At 41.7% G+C, this 6,269-nt stretch overlaps 1 long non-coding RNA gene across 1 annotated transcript in view; it reads right to left on the reverse strand.

The window, feature by feature from the left end:
* LOC102491070 (uncharacterized) overlaps positions 1–4,563 on the reverse strand; it is a 7,718-nt gene extending 3,155 nt beyond the window's left edge. Inside the window, exons 1-2 of the long non-coding RNA XR_337749.1 lie at positions 4,503–4,563; positions 3,117–3,308 (exon numbers count right to left, since the gene is read on the reverse strand). This is a non-coding gene — a long non-coding RNA (uncharacterized LOC102491070). The remainder of the gene's footprint in view (positions 1–3,116; positions 3,309–4,502) is intronic.
* Between the last annotated feature and the right edge of the window lie 1,706 nt (positions 4,564–6,269).

Consider the following 6,269-nt stretch of genomic DNA (forward strand, 5'->3'; position numbering starts at 1 on the left):
GAAAGAATGGAATAGAAGAAATGTATTTTGTGTGTAAGGAGGACATACATTCTGGGAGCCAGGGGAAGAATGCTATGATCCCACACAGCTGACATCACGGTTCAAGTCCCGGACTCAGCGTGTGTGTGTATATGTGCTCAAAAATCTAAGAGGAGGGAACCAGCAGTTAGTGTAATGGCTATGTCGCTGGACTCCCGCGTAGTCGACTGCGGTTCGCGTCCCGGACCCAGTGGCTTAAAACTCATGCCAGGCGTGTGTGCGTGCGTGCCCAAGATCCCAAGAGGAGAATAGAGGAGAAGGGATTGCGGCATGACCATCCCCCCTGGGGGGTGATTTCTCGCTTTCTGTCTCTATGTCTCTCTCTGTCTGGTGAGCGCACGCGCCTTATAGCGAAAACCTCTCAAAAAAAAATGTTAAAAAAAAAATCTAAGAGGAGACTAGAGGAGATGGGACTGAGATGTGGTCCCTAGGGAGTGATTTCTCACTTTTCCTCTCTCTCTGTCTCTCCTCTGCAAGTGCACATGCCTTCTAGCAAATTAAAAAAAATACATATATATAATAATAAATATATATACATACACACACACACATATATATGTATGTATATATATGTATATATCACCTAAATCCCCCCAAATTTACATTCAAGTTGTTCAAAACAGTGGAGTCAGCCATTCTTGGCAAATACTTGTGGAGGGCAGTCAATCTCTATAGATAGAGTGTGACTCCCCTTCCATTTATCCTCGTTACCAAGCACAGTTCAAGTGAGCCAAGCGAGGTCTTATCCTCAGCCTTTGTTGGCTAGCATCTTTCTAGTTCACCCTGAATCTTTATCTTGTGGCTAGATGCCTCCCAGGTAAATAGTAATTAGGCAATTTCAGTCCCCAGAGCATTAAAATCCCATCTGTTATGTCGACCCCAATATCAGGGAGTCATTCCTGCCATAGCCAATGGGGTTTATTCTCTTGGAGGGGCTGGAGCTGTTTCAGGAGGATGGATTTGCTTTTCTTTTCTAACTCTTCACAGGACATGGGTTCCACTTCCATCTGCTTCTCCCATCTTTTGTAGTAGCCAGAAAACAGAGAGGCAGATTAGGCCAGTTAACTTGGTCTCTTGTGGGTGGGTCTCTGGGGGTACAAGTGCTATACTTTGCTGTTTAAAAGGGAGTTCTAGCCATCATCTTCTGAAAAGGAGACACATGCCTCTTTCCAGGGTCTAAATGAACTTAAATACTGTGAAGTCTATGGTTCTCTTCACAATGGCCTATGACTTACTTTTGTCATCTTTTTTTCATTTCAGTTTTTAAATTTGCTACAGGGTGCACACATGCGCCAGAGAGAAACAGAGAGAAAGAGAAAGAGAGAGAGGGAAAGTGAGAGGTCACCCCCCCATAAGGGATGGCTATGCTGTAGTCCTTTCTCCTCATTCTTCTCTTGGGATTTTGGGGACACATGCCCTTGTGCCCAGGGTGTTTTTCAAGCCACCAGGCTTGGGACTTGAACTGCAGGATCAGCTATGTGGGATCTGGCTGCCTTAGCCACCATGCCACAAGCTGGCCCCCTAAATTCTCTTCTTACACCAACAACAAAACCAACTCCTCCCAGAAAAAAACAAACAAACAAAGAACAAACCAAAGAAAGCCCCTCAAAATCTTTAAAAATATTCAAAACAAAAAATGTTTTGTAACAAAACTTTGTTATTTTCATGTAAGTGCCTATCTGAAATACAGCAATCAAAAATCGTTAAACCAACTTGGCTTAAGTACCTAAAGTTATAGTTTTTTTTTTTAATTATTTTATTTAAATTTATTTATTTATTTATTTTAATTTGACCAGAAGGGAGAAAGTAGGAAAAAAAGCAAACCGCCAGGTCCAGGACTCCAATCATGGTCGGTCATGTGAGAGTCCAGCGCCCTTAACCACCTGCCACCTGCTGACCCTAGGTTATAGCTTTTATGGAAAGAAAAATCAATTGAGTCACACACATTAAAGTAAAGGAATAAAATATTATAGGGGAACATTTCACTATATCCTTATATCACCTAAATCCTCCCAAATTTACATTCAAGTTGTTCAAAACATCTTACCCATCCCTGTTACTTTCCTGGGGCAGCCTTACCAAATTACCATAAACTCAGTAGCTTAAAACAACAAAAATTTGGGCCAGCAGGTGGCGTAGTGGTTAATGTGCTGGATTCCCATATAGTCAACCATGGTTTGAGTCTGACATCTGATGGCTTGAAACTCACGCTGGGCATTTGTGTGTACGCCTAAAATCCCAAGAAGAGAATGGAGAAGAAGGAATTGTGGCGTGGCCATTTCCCCTGAGGGGGAGGGTGATTTCTTACTTTCTCTCTCATGTCTTTCTCTGTCTCTCTGGTGAGCACATGTGATCTATGGCAAAAACTTTAAATTTTTTGTTTTTCATTCTCTCATGGTTCTGCAGACCGGAAGTCTAAAATCAAGGGTCAACAGGACTGTGCACTTTTGGAAGATTCTAGGGGTGAGTCTTTCCTTGCCTCTTTCAGCTCCTGGTGGTCCCTGACAATCCTTGGCTTGTGAACACATACACTGATCTCTGTCTCTGCCTTCAAGTGGTCTTTTTCCCTTCATGCTTGTGTGTTTTCTCTTCTTAGAATGACACCAGTCATTGTATTGGGGTCCATCCTAACCCTTCTTAATTTAAGTAATTACATATAAAAAGACCCGATTTCTTTCTTTTTTTCTTTTTCTTTTTCTTTTTTTTTTTTTGAGAGGTTTTTCACTATAGGGCGCGTGTGCTCACCAGACAGAGAGAGACAGAGAGACAGAAAGTGAGAAATCACCCCCCAGGGGGGATGGCCACGCCGCAATCCCTTCTCTTCTATTCTCTTCTTGGGATCTTGGGCACACACGCACACGTGCCCACTGTGAGTTTTAAGCCATTGGGTCCGGGACATGAACTGTGGTAAAGTACGTGCGAGTCCAGCTACACAGTCATTACACTAACTGCTGGTCCCCAAAGACCCTATTTCTAAATAAGATCTTCTTCACAAGGATGAGAACTTCAGCATGTCCTTTGGGGTACAAAATTCAGCCCACATAATCACCTAAATAACAAATCACTTCTCCACTTACGTTTTTCATATGTGGTAAATGTGGTCATATTGTGTGGACAGAGCACAGGTTGCTGCTGAAGACACAACCTTCCTTTGGAAAGACTTAAATGAAAGGCGCTGTTGCTGAGGTGCTCAGGTGCACGCTGCTAAGGTACTGCTGTTCAGGAGGCAGAGGCTGCATTGGAAGCCCAGGTTCAGTTCCTGGTTCAACCTAAAAACAGGCCAGGTGCGTTGGCATGCACCTGTGGTCCTAGCTGGCCAGGAGGCTAGGGCAGGCTGATCACGACATGGTGAGCCCCTGCCAAAAATCAATCTCTCTGGCAGGTCCTGTAGCACAGTGGTTAAGGGAGTTGTAAAAAAAATCCTGACCCTGAAGGTTTAGAAAAACATATGTGACCACACACCATTGGGTTTGCTTCTCCTTCCCCTGCTCCCTGCCATTTCTCTCTGGCAAGCATGGCAATTAAAACAACACACACACACACACACTAAATAAATAAACTTGAGAAAAAAATGAAGGAAAAAAATGGTCTTGGAAGATATTCAGTAGTCCAAGATTCTATGACTCTGCGAAAATGAGCTCACGGTCAGGGGACAGTAGGTGGAAGATTGAGAGTTTATTAAAAATGAGCACCCTGACCTCAGTATCAGCCATCGGGAGCCTCAGGAAGGCTGATTGGGCTGGGTCTACTCTGGTTCAAAGACCCCATTCCCAAGAGGTCCAGAGGTCAGCTCTGTGGTGGTGCTGGAGCTAAGGTGGGCACCCAAAGCACATATCATTAATATAATGCTATGGCAGCTTGTGGCCTTTGATGCCCAGAGAGCTGGGTCTGAGTTACCTGAGCCCTTTCAGAGCTGCTTCAGGCAGTGGCCAGTGGTCCCTCTGTGAAAGGCCCTTGGACGATCCATGGATGACCCATTGGTGACAAGGGCCAAGTTAAAACCCAAGGGTGGAGGAGATGCACAAACTCAGGCCCATTCTGAGATGGCTATAAAAATTCAGCTGTGAAATATTGTTTTCAGGGGCTAAAAATGAAGATTTTTCTGCCAAAACTTCTCCCTCTAGATTCATTTCTAGATTGGAGAGGCACAAACTCAGGCCCATTCTGAGATGTCTACTGAAATTCAGCTGTGAAATATTGCTTTCAAGAACTAAAAGTGAAGATTTTCTACTGAGACTTCTCCCCCAGATTTTTTTCTAGAATGAGTCAAACTATTCCTCAATTTCCACTGAATTTGATGGGCAGAGTGAAAAACAGAATGGAAGAGAGGTTGCCGATCACCTCCTCCAGCACACCTCTGAATGCTCAGATTGAACTTCAAGAATTAGAAAGAAATGCACAACCCATCAAATGACTAGAAATCACCGCAGGGTCACAAGGAATATGAGAAAGCAAGAAAATACCTCTACTCCAAGGGAAAAGAATAACTCCTCTTCATCCAGACAGTACAACGGAACTCACGGAAATGTCAGGTAAAGAATTTAGAATATTCATAGCAACAAAGCTAACAGAGATGCAAGAGAATAGAGACAATGAACTTCAGAAGTCACAGGAGAAAAGAGCCAGTGATTTCCAGGAGGCGAGGAAGTTTTTGTGCCATCTGAAAGAGTAGAATATTCATAACAACAAAGCTAACAGAGATGCAAGAGAATAGAGACAATGAACTTCAGAAGTCACAGGAGAAAAGAGCCAGTGATTTCCAGGAGGCGAGGAAGTTTTTGTGCCATCTGAAAGAGGAAATACACACCATAAAAATGGAGCTGTTAGAGATGAAGGTTGCAATACAGGAAATCAAAACCTCCCTCAAAAGTATTAAAAGCAGACCAGATCATACAGAAAATCGAATCTCAGATGTAGAAGACAGAATCATTGGCTTAGAAAAATCTACCATGAAGACTGAGAAAATAGCCACCCCAAAATGAGAATAATATATGAGAAATACTAAATTCCATTAAATGTCCAAACATCTGGATAATCAGTGTCCCAGAAGGTGAAGAGACTAATAAGGGCATTGTTAATCTATTCCATGAAATTCTGGAAGAAAACTTTCCAAACCTAGAGAGGCATTCAAAGATCCGGTCCCAAGAAATACAAAGGACCCCAAATAGAATAAACCCAAAAAGATCTTCTCCAAGACACATTATAGCCAGCTTGACCAAAACCGCAAAGACAATAGACTGAGATTGGCAAGAGAGAATGTCAAGTTACCTACAAAAAATATCCCATCAGGCTAACAGCAGACCTCTCATCAGAAACAATGCGAACAAGGAAAGAATGGGAAAATATATTCAAAGTGTTAAAGGAAAAACAATTTCAACCAAGAATACTGTACCCAGCAAAATTATCCTCCATATGGAAAAAAAAAAAAAAAAGACCAGAACATTCACAGATAAATAAAACCTAAAGGAATTTACCAACACCAGATCAGCTTGCCAAGAAGTTTTGAAGGGAGTGCTATACCAGGAAAGCTAAATGCAGACACACAGAAATAAGTGTTCAATAACAAGGAAGAAAATGGCCAGCTTAATGATAGGGACAAGTCTAGAGGTGAATGTTATGTTCTAGAATTTAAACGGGAAGATTGAACCACAACAGAAGGTAGATTAAGTACACGAGACTAAACTGGTGAAATAGAATCTTATACACCCTCTTTCCCAAAACAGATAATGATACGACAAAAAGGAAAACTACAGATCTATATCTCTGATGAATATAGATGCAAAAATTCTCAACAAGATACTTGCTAACTGTATTCAATAGCATATAAAAATATTATTCATCATGACCAGGTAGGCTTTATTCCAGGGATGCAAGGGTGGTTCAACATATGCAAAACCATAAATGTAATACATATGAACAGAAAGAAAGATAAAAACCATATGATTATTTCAATTGATGCGGAAAGAGCATTTGACAAAATACAACATTCCTTCATGATTAAGACTCTCAGTAAAGTCAGCATGGAAGGATTGTTTCTCAGCATAATAAAAACCATCTCTGAAAAACCTATAGCTAACATACTGAATGGGGAAAAGTTAAAAGCTTTCCCCCCCAAATCTGGTACAAGACAAGGTTGCCCGCTTTCTCTACTCCTATTCAATATAGTACTGGAAGTCCTAGCTAGTACGATCAGACAAGAGAATGAAATAAAAGACAATCCAATAGGGAAA

Source organism: Tupaia chinensis, unplaced genomic scaffold (genome assembly GCF_000334495.1).
Source record: "Tupaia chinensis unplaced genomic scaffold, TupChi_1.0 Scaffold149501_1, whole genome shotgun sequence".
Classification (NCBI taxonomy): Eukaryota; Metazoa; Chordata; class Mammalia; order Scandentia; family Tupaiidae; genus Tupaia; species Tupaia belangeri.